This window comes from Lactuca sativa, chromosome 2 (assembly GCF_002870075.4).
Source record: "Lactuca sativa cultivar Salinas chromosome 2, Lsat_Salinas_v11, whole genome shotgun sequence".
Classification (NCBI taxonomy): domain Eukaryota; kingdom Viridiplantae; phylum Streptophyta; class Magnoliopsida; order Asterales; family Asteraceae; genus Lactuca; species Lactuca sativa.
In genome coordinates, this window is record NC_056624.2 from 220,950,358 (window position 1) to 220,969,758 (window position 19,401).

The window sequence follows — 19,401 nt, forward strand, 5'->3', positions numbered from 1 at the left end:
GTCATACTTGAAGTGGTGGCGTCATAAGATCAGTAGATTTAACATGTCTTTTATGGTTCTCTCGGCTCGATTAACGACATCAACCTTCTTAATTGTTCACCGATATTCAACAACATATATGATGGATGTAACGCCCGTTTTCCATAGTGGATCAACTAAAAAACTTAATGGGATCAAAGAGGGTGGTTTTTAGGAAAAACCATTTGTCACGACGAGGGACATAGGTTACCACGACATGGCAATATTTATATAAGTTTGTTTCAATCTTGTGCATCATGATGTGACGGTCGCCTGGGTGTTTAACCCTAATTCCAGGATTTGTGCCCCTATTTAAGGGAAATGGGGGCTAGTGTTTGTACACCCTTAGCATCCATCACCACTCTTTCATCCTTCAAGAAACCCTAGCCTTCATATTGACCTTGTGAACTCTATATGGTGGTTTTAGCCCTTAAAGAAAGTAGGAAATGGTGTGCTTGCTAGTTGGAAGAGTGTATCACTCCAGATCTTGCATCTCCTGCATCTAGCGGAGTTTGGGAAGTTATAAAGCTTCCATTTTTTTGGTTCTCTCTCCATAGATCTAGGATTTATTGCATTTCTTGGTTCTTTTTTGAGTCTGGGTTGGTTGGATGAGATAAGTTTGCAACTTTATAACTTATCTTGGTCCTTTGGTGGTCTTTATATCTTTTGGATCTGAAATTTAATCATGCATTGAGCTCCATGCATGAGATTTTGGTCTTATTTTTCCATTTTGATCTAGTTTGAGTTATAGACTTGCATTGTGCATGCATGTCTGTAAAGCTATGATTTTTATGTTGGATTAAAAGTAAGAAATCCTTATAGAAAGTATGAATAGGTTCCTTGAAGGATTAAGAGCTTAACCCATTAAGTTGTGAGAGTTCAACATTCACGACGTTGCAGCCTGCTTGCCACGACGTGATGGTTGGTGCCATCACGACTTTTTTTTTTTGTGAATACGCCACGATATGAACAATAAGTGGTCACAACATGGGAGTTGATTGGGGTTTGACTTTGGCCATTGGTCATTGACTTTTTTACTGGTTTGACTTTGGGTCAAACTTTGAGAGGTGTTAAGTTATATTATGAAGTTTAGCCTGTGTTTGGTTTAGGGGGATCGTGTAGTTGATACTGTGGAACTTTGATTAGTGGATTTCAGCTCTTCGTTCAGGTGAGTTTTCTCACTAGAATTTGTACTGTAGTATGTGTCCTTGTGTGTAGGATGTTGTTATGATGTAGTGATCCGTTAGACTAATGATTACTTGTTCCTGACTGTTATTGTTTTGGACATAGTATGGTTGGGTTGAGGCGCTATTACTTTGTACTGTAGGTCAACATACTTGGGGGCAATTCAGTCTTTATGGTCGTGAGTCCGGGGGCAATTTAGTCCTTATGACTGTGGGCCCAGGGGCAATCCAATTTTACGGTGTGGGCCCAATGTACATGTATTGGTTTGTGGGGTATTTTGGGGAACTCACTAAGCTTTGGCTTACAGTTGTGGATTTAAATGTGTTTAGGTACTTATCAGATTGCGAAGGATGGATTGTATGCACGCACATCAATGGTTTTATTATTCAAGATTATGCATTGTTTTCCTTATAACTATGATTTTGAATTATGGTTTTTTGGACAAATGGATTGACTTAATGTAACTTTATAAAAATGGTGTTTGTTTTATTTAAAAATGAAAATTTTTATTCTGGATTTGGGACGTTACAACGGATTTGCACTAGATTTCTCTTTTTAAGTGCATGGAATGTCATATAAGTATGGTTATTATCTTGTTGATGGGATCTATCCTGACTATGTTGTGTTTTTTAAATCATTTTCATGTCGAAATGATTCTAGACAGAAAAAAAAATTCAAGAGGGATCAAGAGAGATCTAGGAAGGAAAAAATCACCATCTTCTGATTTTTGAGTTATTGAAGGTATAAAGTTCATACCTTGACCTTTGATCTTCTTGTTTCAAATTTGAGTTCATTTTGGATGATTTTGGTCCCTTCCATATATTATGATTTCTGAGTTATTAAAGGCATAAAGTTCATACCTTGACATTTGATCTTCTTGTCTCAAGTTTAAGTTCATTTTTGATGATTTTTGTCCCTTTCATGGATGCTCTTGGAGATTGAGGAACCCCATATCTTGTTGTGACTCTCAAATAGGCTTTAGGTTTCCGAGAGTGAGAAAAGATTTATGTTTGGATCTATCTTGTGTTCTTGAGCAAGCTTTGAACATATTAAGGACTTAATAAACTTAGGGTTATAGATCTTGCCTTGGAGTGAGGTCCTAACGGATAAAGTTGGAAACTTTATCCATTAAGTCAATGATAAGGATTAGATCTTGAGTTTAAAGCCATGATCTATAAGGATTAAGCTCTTAATGAAGAATTGTACAATCTGTCAGTAACCACGACATAGCCAAGGAATGACCACGATGTGGTGGAGTCTAGCTTCACAATTATTTTGTGTTGTCATACCCATGACATGGCCAAAGAAGGCCTGTGACCTGGCGATGTCCTGCATGTCGTCTATTTTGTCTTGTCATGCACACGACGTGGCCAAAAGGTCTCCATGTCGTGGTGTTCGTTGACTTTTGTTGACCGTTGGCAGTTGAATTTTGAACAGTTTGACTTTGGACTAAACTTGGAGGATTTGTGTCGTTCAAGGAGGATTCATATCTTTTGGTGATTAGTTGGTTTGGGAGATTGATCAGTACAAGGGGTGGGAGTGTTGTTGTGCTTTTTCTATTCTTCAGTTCAGGTGAGTTTCTCACTATGCCATGTATCCCATTATATATCCTTTACGTGGTAGGATAAATGTATTGTTAGAGTATAATTATTCTAGTTGAGTAGGTTAACTCCTTGTTATGCATGTGTATTTAGAACACTTGGTGTCTTCGTATGTTAGACTAGTAGAGTCTTACATGTTAACCGTATCATACTGCTAAGTGTCATGATTGGTTAGGGTAGTGCTAAGATTGGCTAGTTGTTGAATGTTTGCCCTAAGGGATTATATGTAGTCAAGTTGGATGGCCTGAGAACTCATGGTCTAATACCCAACTTCATGGTTATTTTCTGATTCATTTCTTTTGATTGGATCATCTGTTCGAATGTCTATCCAATTCCAACCATGTATGGCTTTGGCATTACACGAAAGACCAGGATGTAGCTACTAACAATGGAGTTTGGGTTGGGCCCATGTACTCCTTGGATGGGGCTCATTATGTATGGTTGGGTGGGGACCATTATGTATGGTTTGGAGGGGTCCATTAGGTATGTTTGGGCGGCACCCGTTATTTGAGTTAGGTTGGGCCCATGAACTCTTGGTTTGGGCCCGTTACATATGATATATGTATGTGAATGGGAGTTTTGGTTGCTCGACACTAAACTCAAGGATTATATGTAGATGCATTGTATGTATGGTGGAATATGCGGTATACGGAGGAACTCACTAAGCTTTATGCTTACAGTGATGAATTAAACATGTTGCAAGTCGTTCGTGAGAAGAGCTTGACGGGACTGTACACACGCATCAAAGATGTTTGTTTCAAAGATTTTGTAAACTTAACTCTGTTGCGGTGCAAAGTTATTTATGATTGACTTTGTAAATGTTTGACTTTTGTAAAACCCACTTGCATGTGGTGCTTTAGCCTTTAGACCCATTTGTTTGTTAGAGTGAGAGAGAGACATGTAAACACCTCTATATAAGGTGGGTTTGTCCACTTGTAGAGGTGTGCTTGAGAGAAGTAAAAGTGAGTGTGTAAGTGTGTGTTATTTATGTAGTCTAGATCTAGATCCTTTTTGTGTAACACCATATACATTCAATATATCTCTTAAACACCCAAATCACCATGTTCAATTGTGCAAGCTTTAATTCCGCATGCCAAACCATGTTCTTTGTCACTACAATTGGTATCAGAGCGGGTCTTCAAGATCAAGGTGATTATTGAAGAACGATTCTCGGTTTGGCAATTTTTGTCACAATTTTAAGCAATTTTGGTGAGTCTCTCTCTATGATCTCTCATAATATTTGATTCTTGCGTTGTGTTTTTGATTCATGATCGTTTGACTCGTTGGATCAAATTTTTCTTGAAAAACCCCATTGATGATCCAATAATTTTTTTTATCAAATCCAATCAAAACAACAAAATCTAGATTCAAATACTATTCATGTCCAAAATTATTGAGCCAAATGAATTTCATGTTCAAATTAATATTCAGTTAATCATATTGAATCCAAAAAGTTAAATCCAATTACTGTTCATCGTTTATTCAAGGTTCAAGCCCAATTGATCCAAATTTCAATCGTTACTGTTCACAAGTGAGTTTAAAGCCCAATTTGAAATCAAATGTTAATTGTAATAAGAAGATCTATCCTTCGTATCTCATATTGATCGATATCAAACAATTGTTGATATGTGTGTACGCTTGCATTACCGAGTTGTACGTTTGTTCCAAGTTTTTTTTTCCGTTCTTCACCTGTTGATTCATTCATCGATTGTTCGTTAATCGATTCATCTTGATTTCAAATTTCATTCCTTCATCTCTATTAATCATTTGTTATTCATTGGTAATCTGAGTTTAGATTTTGATTTCAGATGATACGTATGCGATGAAATCAATTTTTTTTTCGTATCTAAGCATTTTGAAATCGGAAATTGATTTTGAGATGTTATAAATTTTGATCAAGAACACTTGAATGCAATAAAGAACAAGTTAAAGATTCTTTGTTTGATCTGAAAATCAGTAATAGAATCATGAATTTGGTGTTTGTTGATCTTTGACTCCGAAAAGTCAAACTGTGAAATCGAATGGTATAATCGTGAGTTTGATCAATGAATTTGTAACTGAAATTGGTTAATACAACTTGTTTTGAGGTTATGGATGTCGAGATCAAGTCCGATTTGGGGTTTAATTTCGAAATGGGAGTGTGTTCATGATGAACGAATACTGTGTTCATTTGCACGAAGGATTAAGAACGATTTCAATGCTCAAAGGATTAAGAACGATTGAAGATTTTGGAATGTATAATCAAAAATTTGGTGTTGATTTTGAGAAATCAATGATTTGGATTGCACTGAAATTCAAAATGCGAAAGCTTGGAGTCGATGGATTTGTGATAGTTTTGGAATGAACTGGAAAAATTTTGGAGTCGTTCATGTCAATTTTGCGAAAATATATAACCCGAGTTCGCATCTATGGATCGATTTTAATGTTCACTTGGGTTTGCACAAAAGGTTGTGATATGGTTCGCAATTTGGAAGACAAACAGGAAGTTAGTTCGCAATCTATGAAGATATGAAATTTTGTGGTTCGCATCTGGGTTTCCAACTTCACTTCACATTTGAGTGTATAAAAATCAGTTTCGCATTTGGTTATAGAGATTGTGTTCGCATATTTGGTTAATTGGGTGAAAGATGCGAAGTAGTGTGCGAATGAAAATGCGAAGTCTTTTATTGTACAACGTGAGTTGGGGAAGAAAGCAAATAGTTTCACATTTGGCTCCTGATCTTTTCACGAAATAATACAAATGGTCCAACTTCGCAAATGGGATTATAAATTGACAAAAATGCAAAATTTTCATTTCGCATCCCTGCAGTTTTCGCAAGATGGCAAATTTTACCCAGTTTCGCATTTGGGGTAAAAAATTTGAGAAATTGGAATATTTTCAAATCTGGTCCCTGTAGTTTGTGCGAATTTACACATTCTACCCAGTTTTGCAAATGGGGGTGTGTTTCGCATATTTGACTGTTTTTGGCGCAACGGGTCACTGCAGAATTTTGAAATTGACAATTTCTACCCATTTTTGAGAAATTTTGTCAAAGACAATCCGTGAACGACAATAAAAATTGATTATTTTTTGGATTTTCCGGATTGAAGCACAAAGTTTATGCCACATGTTAAGGGGGAGTTTTGACATGAAAAATTCCAAATAGAGCACGTTCTTTTTCCTTGGAGTTTTATAATCAAATTTCGATTATAAAAAGGGGGAGAAGTTTTATATGGAAATTCGAACTTGAATTTTTCATATTACGCGGATTTGAAGACCGAAGTGATCTTGAAGTTTTAAAGCCTACGAGTTGATGCAATTGGAAGTTTGGATGTGATGTATTAGAAATGGGTTTGGTTTTATTGAAGATTTTTGGGGTGTGTTTTTAGCGCAACTTTTTGGATGATTATTTGGAGTTAATCATTTGTTGCTGCTCGGATTATATGGTCTCACATCCTAGAGCCCAAATTGAAGAATCATGGAAGAATTAAAGATTGAAGTTCGTTTCGACATGTGTCACCTTTGAGACTCGAACCGCGTAGTGCTTGATTTTGGAAGATTTGAAGTGGGTCATTCATTCCTAACTTTGAGGGGGAGAATGTTGGGGTGCAAAGTTATTCATGATTGACTTTGTAAATGTTTGACTTTTGTAAAACCCACTTGCATGTGGTGCTTTAGCCTTTAGACCCATTTGTTTGTTAGAGTGAGAGAGAGACATGTAAACACCTCTATATAAGGTGGGTTTGTTCACTTGTAGAGGTGTGCTTGAGAGATGTAAAAGTGAGTGTGTAAGTGTGTGTTATTTATGTAGTCTAGATCTAGATCCTTTTTGTGTAACACCATATACATTCAATATATCTCTTAAACACCCAAATCACCATGTTCAATTGTGCAAGCTTTAATTCTGCATGCCAAACCATGTTCTTTGTCACTACAAACTCTGATAATGTAAGGTTTTCAATCAATCAAATGTTATTCAATGGTTTTTGAAACTGAAGTTTAGTTGGTTGATCTATTTTAAAAATGAAAAAAAAATATTTGTAATTTTTGGGATGTTACTGTTGGATTAATGTCTAAGTCCATAACTATAATTGGTAAGACTTGACCCGACCCAACATGCTCCATTTGGGTTGCATGGCATCATGCATTTGGATAGACTGTAATGAGAGAAATAACACTTAAGGTTTGTTAATATATTATAATTTCTAATATATTAATAAGATTATTTAATTAGTATTGATCAAGAATTAATCTAGGATTAATTAAGTGATCAAGAGAAGACTAATTAAATATATGGGTTGATTGTGTAAGTCACCCATACTTGTATAGTGGGCTAATGCTTTATGGATTGTCAAGTTGGGCTAAAACCCATAAGATTCTCCATGGATGCTCCATGGTATATTTGAACCCATTGATCCAAAGAAATAGAAAGCCATGATAATTAGGGTTCACCCTAATTGTCACTAACTATATAAACATCTTATTCTTGACAAAATCGGCACTAGAGAATATGTGAAAGGGCTATCCGATTTTCTTGAAGTATGTATGTTCTCTCAAGTTATTCCAAGTGTTTTGGTGTTGTGTGAACCATTTGAGGTGTCACACTTGGGGCACTAGTAGGGATGAGATTTAGAACCGGAAAACCGGACCGGAACCGGAATCGTTAGAACCGGAATATTTAGAACCGGTTCCGGTTCCGGGTTTAAAAATTGGTTTTATATGGGTTCCGGGTAATTCGGGTTTGGGTCCATCGGGTCCGGGTAAACCGAGTCTAAAAGCCGGAACCGATGTTTGGAACCGGAACCACTTTTAGGGCCGGAACCGGTTTTTGTGAAACATTTAAAAGATGCATATCTCATCCATTTCAACTCTGATTGACATGTGGTTTTTTCCAACATGTAGTTTAGAGTTTGTACATGATTTTAGACTATAAATTTGCCATTTATAGTATTATATTCATTGACTTACAGTCCTCCAAAGACGAGATATCAAAGCTGAAAGTTTTTAGTTTTTCTGTTTTTTTGTATTCGGTGAAAGTTTTAAAACATGCATATCTAATTCATTTGAAGTCGGATTGACATGTGGTTTCTTCCAACTTGTATTTTATAGTTTGTACATGAGTTTAGACTACAATTTTGTCATTTTTGGTTTAACGTTCAATGATTTACAACCCTCCGAAGTCGGGATATCAAAACTGAAAATTTTCAACTTTTTAGCTATTTGCTTTTGTACTTTGTATTATGTGAAAATGTTAACACATGAAAATCTCATTCGTTTAAAGTCGGATTGACATGCGATTCTTTCTAGAGTGTATTTTAGAGTTTGTACATGATTTTAGACTATAATTTTGTTAATTTTGGTTTCATATTCAATGAGTTACAGTCACCCAAAGTCGGGATATAAATATGAAAAATTTCAAAGTTCAACCTACTAAGTAGTAAGTAATTACCAAAAAATTCCGGTTTTTCCGGGTTTTCTGGTTCTAAACCCACTTTATCCGGTTCCAACCTACCCACTTTGATGTTTCAGGGTTTTCTGGTTCTAAACCCACTTTACCCAGAACCATACCCGGAACCGAACCGGAACCGGTTCCTATATACCGGTCCGGTTTCCGGTTCTACAAAATCCCGTTAACCGATTCCGGGTTTTTTGGGTCCGGGTCCATCCGGTCCGGGTTTGGACCCACTTTCTGATGGGTTTTGGTCATAAGACATCCTATGTGCTCATACAAACCCTAATGCTTGGATCTAGGTTTCTCTATTGTACATGCAAGTTAACCAAGACTATAAACCCTAATTCTAGCATTCAAGTAATCATATTAACATGAAAATAGGTTTAAGATGTTACCTTGATTGTTATGTAGCAATAACAATCCCAAATCTCCTTGTATTGACTTTGGAAGGCTTATAGTCACAAGTGTCACTCCTCTAATGGTTCACAAACACCATAAGCAAGAGGATGAAGAGGAGAGAGGATGGAGGCTGCCCTAAAACGTGTGAAACCCTAGGAGAAGTCTTGTCCACGTTTTTGGTCATAAGGGATCTCTTTATATAGGAGGCAATTAGGGTTATCTAACAAGGAAACCCTAATTTGGATGCTTAAGCCCTAAGCAACCCATGGAGCCCTTTCCTTAAGGCCTTGGACGAGAATAATACTAATCCCATATGTCCTCAAACCTTTGAGTATAAATAAAACACCTTTTATTTATCACCATATCGATTACTCATTATTTGTCGTTTCGGGTAATCAACTTCTTACTTGAATTACAACACTTGTCCCATGCTCCTAACATGCACACAATGTTTACCTATGGTTCTCACTTTGTGAAATAGTTCGCATTGAACATATTTCCAATCATACTCATTTCACAACTCCAAATCCTTTTTCATCAGTGAAAGAATATCAAATTCTTGCTACTTATAGAATATGCTAGATTCTAACATTTTATGCAATGATCCTTTCGTAATATTACTGCACCAAAGTCACAAAGACTATTGCCAATGAAATTACAAAGTCCTTTAACGGAGATTGTTACAAGACAATTCCTTAGACGTGATGTCTCTCACTCAAAGTACATTCTTTGAACATCCTTTTGCATAAAAGTTTCTAATCTAGTCATAAATTTTCAATATTCAATTCCCAATATGGACACGTTTCCATATTTTCCATATGACAACTCATTCTTAATAGAATCTTATCTATTCGTAATGATGTCGATATGGTCCATCCAATATAGAAACATTTCCATAATTTCCATATGACAACTCATTCTTAATAGAATCTTTTCTATTCATAATAATGTCGATATGGTCCATCCAATACCATGCTTCCAACTACTCACAACCGACCAATCCTCGTCAAACTTTGGATTGTCCTTTGATAGTTGTTTAATTATTTTAGTCAAAACCAATTCTAGTCCCTTTTCCTTCTAAATGCACTCGACATTTGGAAAATTTTAGAATGGTCAAACATTAAAGCATTTGCAATCGATCCTATACCCGAAGCGTATGGGACACGACGCATAATGTTTTATTTGCTATGTTCTCAAAATTCGAATTGTGAAGAGGAATGCCGTAATCATAATCGAAATTTTAAGAACACACTATGTACCCTTGACTAAATTTATTAACATTTCTCAACCTAATCCTTTAGATTTGAAATGAAGCATAATATTCTCTCCCTTAATTATAGCAAAACAACTTTACAACCCTTACGACTTTGCAAGGTATAACTCTTGTTTTCTATAAATAATATTGCCAACTTGCAATACGTGCCTTAATAATCATACAATCATAACATTTATGCTCCCACTATCATGATGATTATTATAAAACATAACACTTATGCTCCCACTAGCTTTGACATGTATTCAGAAACAACTTAACTTTCAGAAAAACAATGCTTATTGAATTTCTTAAGTTCATGTTTCTAATACTTAGTGCTTTGATAATCTTTTATCAAGGCTTCTTGAACTTATACACCTTAGCCTTAGATAGTTCATACGTGTGTGTAAACAATTGCCAAACCTCACAATTCAAATTATGGAAAGGGATACCGTAACCAAAATCGAATTTGAGAAATGCAATTTTACAATCACTATCTTCTGAAAATCTTTCTTAGTGAAAGCATTTCCTCACAATCATTCTCATGAAGGAGGAAATCTTATGACACTTAGATTTAAACGGTGTATTTGTTCCTATCCATGTGAATTTGTCAAAACCAAAGTTTACGACAAATTCAAACTCATATGGATCGAACTTTCTTAATCTCGATTTCTTGCCTTATGGTAGCACAACTGCCCACCATGTCTTCCAAGTGGTTAAGCAGCTCACCCTTTCCTATCAATGTACCTTTCATTGATTAAGGTGTCTTGCCTTTTATGCGTTCAAAATGAGAACTCATAGAACTCACATGCATAATTAACTCAATTGGAACGACACAGAAACAAAATAATGTCAACACGATAGGTTGTAAAACTCAACTCGTGTGCTAGTGATGATCGATAAGGTCTATTTGATTTGTTCTTGAAACCTTTCAAGACCAATAAGACTCCCACTGACTCCTTGACATATAAGAATCTCTTGTCAACAACCATTTCTTGACAAACAAATATTCAAGAGTTAGTGTAGCTTTTATCAAAATACTTCATAAATGGGTCCTAGTTGGTCTTTGTCTTATCCAAGACATCACAACTTTCCACATTTGATGAATGTTATAAACCTTCTTAATATTTTTCCACTCAATGTCACAATCTTAACTTTAAGACTTGTTATTGGAACGAAGTATGATTGACTTCTTTATTTAACCATTTCTTCAATCCTTGATTCCTCTTCTTAAACATATAATTGTACTAAGACTCACTTAGAGGATCAATTGAGATATGGTTCTTAATCATTAAGACCTATCATAAAGAATAAAAGCTACTCTCCCTTCTTCTTAGAATGCAGAAACTTTTATCTTTCTGCCTATTTGATTCTTTTTATTCGTTCTGCTATTGATTTAAACTTTTTCAATCAATTTAGAATTACACTTAATCTTGTAAGTATAATCATATTTACTAAACCTTTAGTAAATCATGACGAATATCATTGTTACTCTTATGGTGGACTTGATCAACACGCAACTTTGTGTGCTCGATCTCCTAGTCCTTCACTTGACACTTTGTCAATGAATTAGTCTAATTTCCAAAATATGAAATTTCTCATTCATCGTGCAACCAAGTTGCATGATTCCATGTTTCTGTCCAATTGAAACTTGGGCGATGAGAAACTCTCCATATTTGGTAAATTCTCGACTTTCCATAAATAACATAATAAGAACCAAATCCATTATTGCTAATATTCAAACATCAATTTTTCATATACGTCATTGCAAGGATAAATAAATAATATAAAATCAAAATTTATTTTATTGCGGAAAAATTTGTCCTTACAATGCAATTCATTGAAAAACTATGCTAATACATCTTTCTTAGCAATCTAATTCTAACTCTAAGTAGTAGCTCAAGAATCTAATCTTCGAGAAATGCGATCGAAATCCATTCCTTCACGGTTAGATTCCGCTCACTTCTTCCCTTAAGCTTCCTTTCTTTTCTTCGATCCTACAAAAGATCAATTGTAATCTTATCACATTATGTATTAAGAATCTAGAATAGAATCTTAAAAGAGTTAGTTAATGGATTTTACCTATATTAGAGCCATATGTTTTGACTCTCCCATCTCTTAGATCTCTTACGTAAATGGGGCAGCTTCGTCTCCAATGCCCCTTCTCTTGGCAATAAAAGCAAATTGACTCTTTTGGAACATGACATGGAACTACTTCAGACATTTTCTTTCTCTTATGATCAAACTTTTCGATCATAGCATGCCATTGTCTATATCCATAGAGGTCTTAAAGGCAGATTCACCAATCAACTTTGCTTTTCCATTGCGCCAAACCATTGCTGATTCAGCAGCAATAAGCATATAGGTGAGATCTATAAGGGTCACGTCGCGGTTCATCATATAGTACTCTCTTACGAACTCACTATATGAGTTAGGAAGTGACTGAAGAACCCAATCAACAGCCATCTCCTCACAGACAACGGATCCCAACATTCTTAACCTATCAATGTGTGACTTCATCCCTAGGACGTGTGCACACACCGACTTTCCTTCTTTATGTTTACTTGCCAAAAGGGCTTGAGTGATCTTGAACTTTTCAAGCCTTCGAACTTGTGGGTTAGGGAGAAGAATTGGAGGAGGAGTAGGAAGTGAAGTATGATCTCTTGTTCCTTGATCGAATCATGGAATATCATCTTCATGTGGAATGCTTGTTCCACGGGATTTGAGAAAACCATAGTTGTCAAACTTTGACATCTACAAAACGGGAGAAAATAAATTCAAGTTAGTTGATTGATTGAGTCCTTAGTAATCACCCAAATGAGATACTAAGGCTAGGACCCAACACAATATTCTACAACTCGGGAGAGGGATGCCGTAACCCAAATTGCAGAACATTTGAAGGTAAGTGAATGATGATTCACTAATTTCCACCATGAAAAACGAAAAAGAAATTTAAGTTTTAAATCTATGAAAACTCCTAGATCCTTTGAGATTCATTGAACTTTCAATGGCATGTTTAAATCTCGATATGCCCCTCTAGTTTGTGACTGGGATGCCGAGGATCACAAAGCGGGTGTGAATAACCATGCAAACTTACATGGTACCCTCACATGTTACAGTCACCTATTCGATGTGCCGGTAAACCATGCACGCTCCATCGAACTATGACAAACATTGAGTCAGCCTTTGCTACCTTTGCTTAGAACCATTTAGTGTGCCGGTAAACCACACACGCTCCACTAACGTCTTCGCAAGGGCACAAAGTGTAATTTCATGGAATTGCATCAATTCACTTTTGCCTAAGTAACTAAGATTGGGAATTTGAAAAACATTTAGTTACTTTTGTAATTCATTATACTTATAATGGAAGGTTTCGTCCTATCCTACCCATTCGGCTAACGACCCTCCACTAGTCAAGAGTGCGGTGGGTAAGAGTGGATACCCATTCAATCGCCATTTTATAGGCAATTTCCTTAAACACCCCTTATAGACCAGCTTTGTGAATCAGGCCTACTAACGGTAAGCCTGACTTTTACTCTTATATATATATATATATATATATATATATATATATATATATATATATATATATAATGTTAGACTTTTAATGTTATATATAGTATAGGGTATATTTTACACTTTTAAAATACCAGATGGTTAAATTTAATAATTGTACCTTTAATTCAATTAAATTGTAAACCAAAACTTTTATGGATTTATTAAACCTCTTTTAATTATACACCTTAATTAATTAATAAAACCATAAGGGTGTGATATGAACTTTTCAAAACAATACTAGGGTTTTAGAATTTAACATTCCTAATTAAACTTTTAATCAACTTTTAAATTCCAAAACTTGAGGGCAAGTTTTGAAACATTTCAAAACATTAGGGTTTAGAATTTAAATATACATCAAAATTAAACAATTAATCAAAATTTAAATTCCAAAACTTGAGGGCAAGTTTTTAAACCTTTTTCAAAACATTAGGGTTTCAACTATTTAAATTTCAAAACAACAAAACTTTTGGGTTCAAATTTAAACTATAAAACCTAAAGGGAAAATATGAAACTTTTCAAAGCACAAGGATCAAATAACAAATAATCTAAATTAACCTTTAATCACATAATTATCCATATTTGATTTATTTAATGATTTCTTGCAAAACAATTTACCAATTTAATCAAAATAATTAATCAATTATCACATAAGGAAACAAATATTTTATTAATTGATAAATATCTTCAATTAGATCAAGAATATAGTCAAATATATCATAAAATCGGATTTATATTGATCTAATATGATAAAGCAACTATCCTTAAGCAAAAACAGCAAGAAATCCCGGTTTTCCCTCCATCTGACGAGCCGACTCGTCGAGTCAGGAATGGACTCGTCGAGTTCATCATGAACTCGACGAGTTCATCTAGAAAACTCGACGATTTCTGACCCCAGAAGCACAAAAGTCGAATTTTTTCAACATACAAAGCATCAATACAATAGAAACCAATCTAGGCTCTGATACCACTGATGGGTTTTGGTCATAAGACATCCTATGTGCTCATACAAACCCTAATGCTTGGATCTAGGTTTCTCTATTGTACATGCAAGTTATCCAAGACTATAAACCCTAATTCTAGCATTCAAGTAATCATATTAATATGAAAATAGGTTTAAGATGTTACCTTGATTGTTATGTAGCAATAACAATCCCGAATCTCCTTGTATTGACTTTGGAAGGCTTAGAGTCACAAGTGTCACTCCTCTAATGGTTCACAAACACCATAAGCAAGAGGATGAAGAGGAGAGAGGATGGAGGCTTCCCTAAAACATGTGAAACCCTAGGAGAAGTCTTGTCCACGTTTTTGGTCATAAGGGATCTCTTTATATAGGAGGCAATTAGGGTTATCTAACAAGGAAACCCTAATTTGGATGCTTAAGCCCTAAGCAACCCATGGAGCCCTTTCCTTAAGGCCTTGGACGATTTCATATGGGCTTCCCCCATAGAATTCGTCCACCTTATAATAAAAGGCAATCCATGGCCTAAATTGCAATTATCTTATAATTACAATTCCAGTCCCTTAAGTTTAATTAATATCTTTTAGTCACAAAACTAATTACAATTAATTATTGACTAATATTAATTAAACAATATGATTTCTCCTTTAATATATTATTCCCATAATATATTAATAAATCATATTTAATCCTTTCTCTCCATAATTCATCCTATCAAGTTGCTTTTGTGAAGGCAACCCAAAAGGACCATGCACCATCGGGTCAAGTACATACCAAAATAGTTATGGACTTAGACACCAATCCAACACTTTCATCCCTAGGCACTAGGCATTCAAGCTTCATGAAGACATTCTACATCAAAGAGTTATGTAACTCTAACTTGATATATTCATATGAATCAATGTTATTATGCTAGTTAGGATAAATACCTTGTAAAGTTCATATTTGCATGTATAATAGAGAAAACAAAGATCCAAGGTATTTAGGGTTGCATGTACACTTAGGAGTGTTAGAATGCTCAAAACCAAACAGTGGTATCAGAGCCTAGGCTTGTTTTCAATTATACTTGATGCAAATTGCTGAAAAATGCTGAAAAAAAAAATCGATTTTCTGGCTTTCTGGGTACTGGACTCGCCGAGTCCACTGATGAACTTGCCGATTCCATGAAGAAAATCATCCTACTCGTCGAGTAGGTTGATACACTCGACGAATAGGAGCCCCAGACAGCATATTTTCGAGTTTTTTGGCTAGAAATGGACTAGGAACATTACCCTAAGCTGTTTTTGAACTTATAAACTTGTTTTTGATGTGGTAATGTTCATACTAATCCAATTTCAAAGATAATTGTCAATATATTCATGTTTTGTATTAGTTTAAAAGTTATGCTAATTACATGAAAAAGTTTGATGTGAATTATCTTTGTTCTTATGAGTTGCTTAGATTAATAGATAAGTTAATTAATTATGTGTTTTCAATCCATTTTTATCTAAGAGGTGATTCTAAAATGTGTTTGTGTAACTTGTCCTCAAGTTACATGAAAGGTCACATTCAAGTTCCTTAAAACTCATAAAAGATGGCAAAGGTTACAAAATGAAGAGTCTTGTTCTCATTAAATGGTTTTATGACTCCATAATTTGTCCTCAAGGTATCGAGGTTCAAGAGTCACTTCATTAAGTAATAAAACGTGTAACCTTAATTAATTCCATAAGTTACAAAATAAAGAAAAGTTACATTCTTTTATTAGTTTAAAGTCTTCCATAATTTGTCCTCAAGTTATGGAACTTGGAGAGTTTTTTAATTAAAACTACTTTAAACTCATAAGTTATGGAATTAATTAGTTTTGAATAGTTTCAAAACTTGCCCTCAAGTTTTGGAATTTGAAAAGTATTCACTTATGTATACTTTAATTCCAAGTTAGCCCTTAGAATTTTAAAAGTTAAAATTCAACCCTTATACTTTATAATATTATAAGTTAATAATATTTATATATATGTATAAGAGTAAAGTCAGTATTACCGTTAGTAGGCCTTATTCACGAAGCCAGTCTATAAGGGGTGTATAAGGTTACTGCCTATAAAATGGCAGTTGAATGGGTGTCCACTCTCACCCACCGCTTCCTTGACTGGTGGAGGGTCGTTAGCCGAACGGGTAGGACAAGGACTATAATTCTCTCATCATTAAAAGTATTAATGATAAATACTAAGTAACTAAACTCTTATTAATACCCAATCATAGTTACTTAGGAAAATGTGAATAAGGTGCTAATCCATAAAAGCACACTTTGCACTTTGTTTAAGTCGGTTAGTGGAGCGTGTGTGGTTAACCGACACACTAAATCATATTTAACAAGGTAGGCAAAGGGTAACTTAATGCTTATCATAGTATCGATCGAGCGTGTGTGGTTAACCGGCACATCGATTGAGGGGTAAATATTAAGGGTACCAAGTATATTTGGATGGTTACTTCACACCTTGTTTTGTGATCCTCTGCATCCCAGTCACAAAACCTGAAGGGCACACTCGATATTGAAACATGCCATTGAATAGTTCAATGAATCTCAAAAGATCTAGGAGTTTCAAATACAATTAAAAAACCTAATAATTTATTTCGTTTTTCATGGTGGAAATTGGTGAATCGTCATTCATCTACCTTCAAATATTTTATAGCTTGGATTACGGAATCCCTCTTCCAAGTTATAAAATATTGTGTTGGGTCCTAGCCTTAATATTTCATATTGGGTGTCATATTAAATACTTTAGGTCAACTATCTTGAATATCTCCCAAAAGATGTCTAGTTCAGACATCTATGATCTTCCCAAATCTCTTGGAACTTCCCTTCCTCCGCCTCCTCCAATTATTCTCCCTAACCCACAAGTTCAAGGTCACTCAAGCCCTATTGGCAAGGCAACATCTAGGTGTGATCACATCTTGGAGATGAAGTCACATATTGACAAGCCAAGAGAGTTGGGTGTCAAAGTCTTGAGAAAGTTGGTGGTTCAATCACTTTCTAAGTCACATAGTGAGTTCCTTTGGGACTCCTATGAAATAGACTATGACAAGACCCTTAATGATCTTATATGTTTGCTAAGATCAACTTCTTAAAACTTTATGGACATTGACAATGATGACACTGGAAATCCAGAAAAAGTATTATCTTCCAAATGGTAAAGATAAAAGCTAAGTTTGTGATAGTCCCGCGTACCATTCCAAAGGGTCCATATGTTTATATTGCCAAGGGAATGGGCATTGGTTGCGTAGCTGCCAATTTTACCTAAGGATGTTAAAGTCATAAGTTTGACTCTACTTCAGGTAAAGTCCATTATCTAACTCTACTAAGTTTCTATTATGAGATTCTTATTACATGAGGTGACTAGGTCACATGTTGGTGATTAAGAATCAAAGGAAAAGTGGAGAAACTTAAAAGAAGTATATGCAGATTCTGATCGCAAAGATGGATTTCACTTGCATGGTCCGGTGATCAGAATTTTTGTGCTATTACTTAAGGGTTATGATATATATTGCTTAGGAATAGATAACAACAATTTTTCATATGGATTGTAAGGATAAGTTTTTCCGCAAAGTTTTAAAATAAAAGGTAAAACTTTTGATTTTAGTTATTTTATGTATCCTTACAATGGCGTTTGTGGAAAATTGTTGCTTATAAGATTCCACTGATAGCACTATTAGAAAGTGAATTTGATTCTTTCATTTGTGGTAATGTCTAAATTTACCAAATAAGGAAAGATTCTCGTCACCCAAGGTTTCAATTGAGACTTGGAATCATGCAAGTTGTAGAGCATATGAATGAGAGTTTTTCATCTTTGGAAAATTAAGACTAATTCCTTGTTCACATGTATATGTGAGTAAAGCGAAGGACTAAGGGATCGAGTACACATTCTTGTGCACTGGCCAAAGTCCACCACAAAAGATGGATAAGACTATTCGTCATGATTTACAAAGTCTAGTAAATATGGTTATACTTACAGGCCTAAGTATAATTCTGAAGCATTGAAAAGATTTCAGTGTATGGCAGAACGAATGAGAAGAATCATATTAGGCAGAAGGATCAAAGTTTCTCAAATCTGAAAACATGGGAGAGTACTTTAGTATCATGTTATATGATCATCTTAATGATTAAGAGACCTTATCACAATTCATCCTCTAAGTGGATTCTGATAGTTAAGAAGAGGAGTTATGAATTGTTGAAGTGGTTAAATCAAGAAGATGATTCATACTTCGTTCCAAAAACAATTCTTAGAGTTATACTCTAAAATTGTAACTTGAGTGACATGTCTTAAAGAAGGTTTAAAACACTTGTCAAATGTAAGAATAAAAGTTTCTATTCTTGTACATTTGAAATTGGTAAGTTGTGATGTTTTGGATAAAACAAAGACCAACTAAGGCCAATTGTGTGAAGTGTTTGTCTTGATTAGAATCCACACTATCTCTTGAATATCTGACAAGAAATTCTTATATGTGAAGAGTACAATGGGAGTCTTAAAGGTCTTGAAAGTCTCAAGACCTAATCAAGAATAAAACCTGATGTTCTTCACTAGCACACGACTTGAGGTTTATAACCTATCGTGTTGACATATTCTGTGCCAATTCCAATTATAGTTGGCTTTGCATATGAGTTCTTAGAGTTCTCAATTGTTTGCACAACAACTTGGAAGCAATGGCAGACCCTTGAGCTGTCAGGTGGCAATAAATTAAGATTGCGTTCAGCCCATATGAGTTTGAATTTGTCATTATCCTTGTATTCTGACTATGCTTTTGACAATTCACATGGATAAGAACACATACACTATTAAATCTAAGTGTCATAAGGTTTTTCTCCGATTCATGAAAATGATGGTGAGGAAACACTTTCACTAAGTAGATTTTAGCTAGATAGCAATTATGATATTTGCATTCTCAAAGTCGTTAGTGGAGCGTGTGTGGTTAAACGGCACACTAACATGGACTTGTGAGAAGTGGAAAAGGTCTAAACAATCGAGA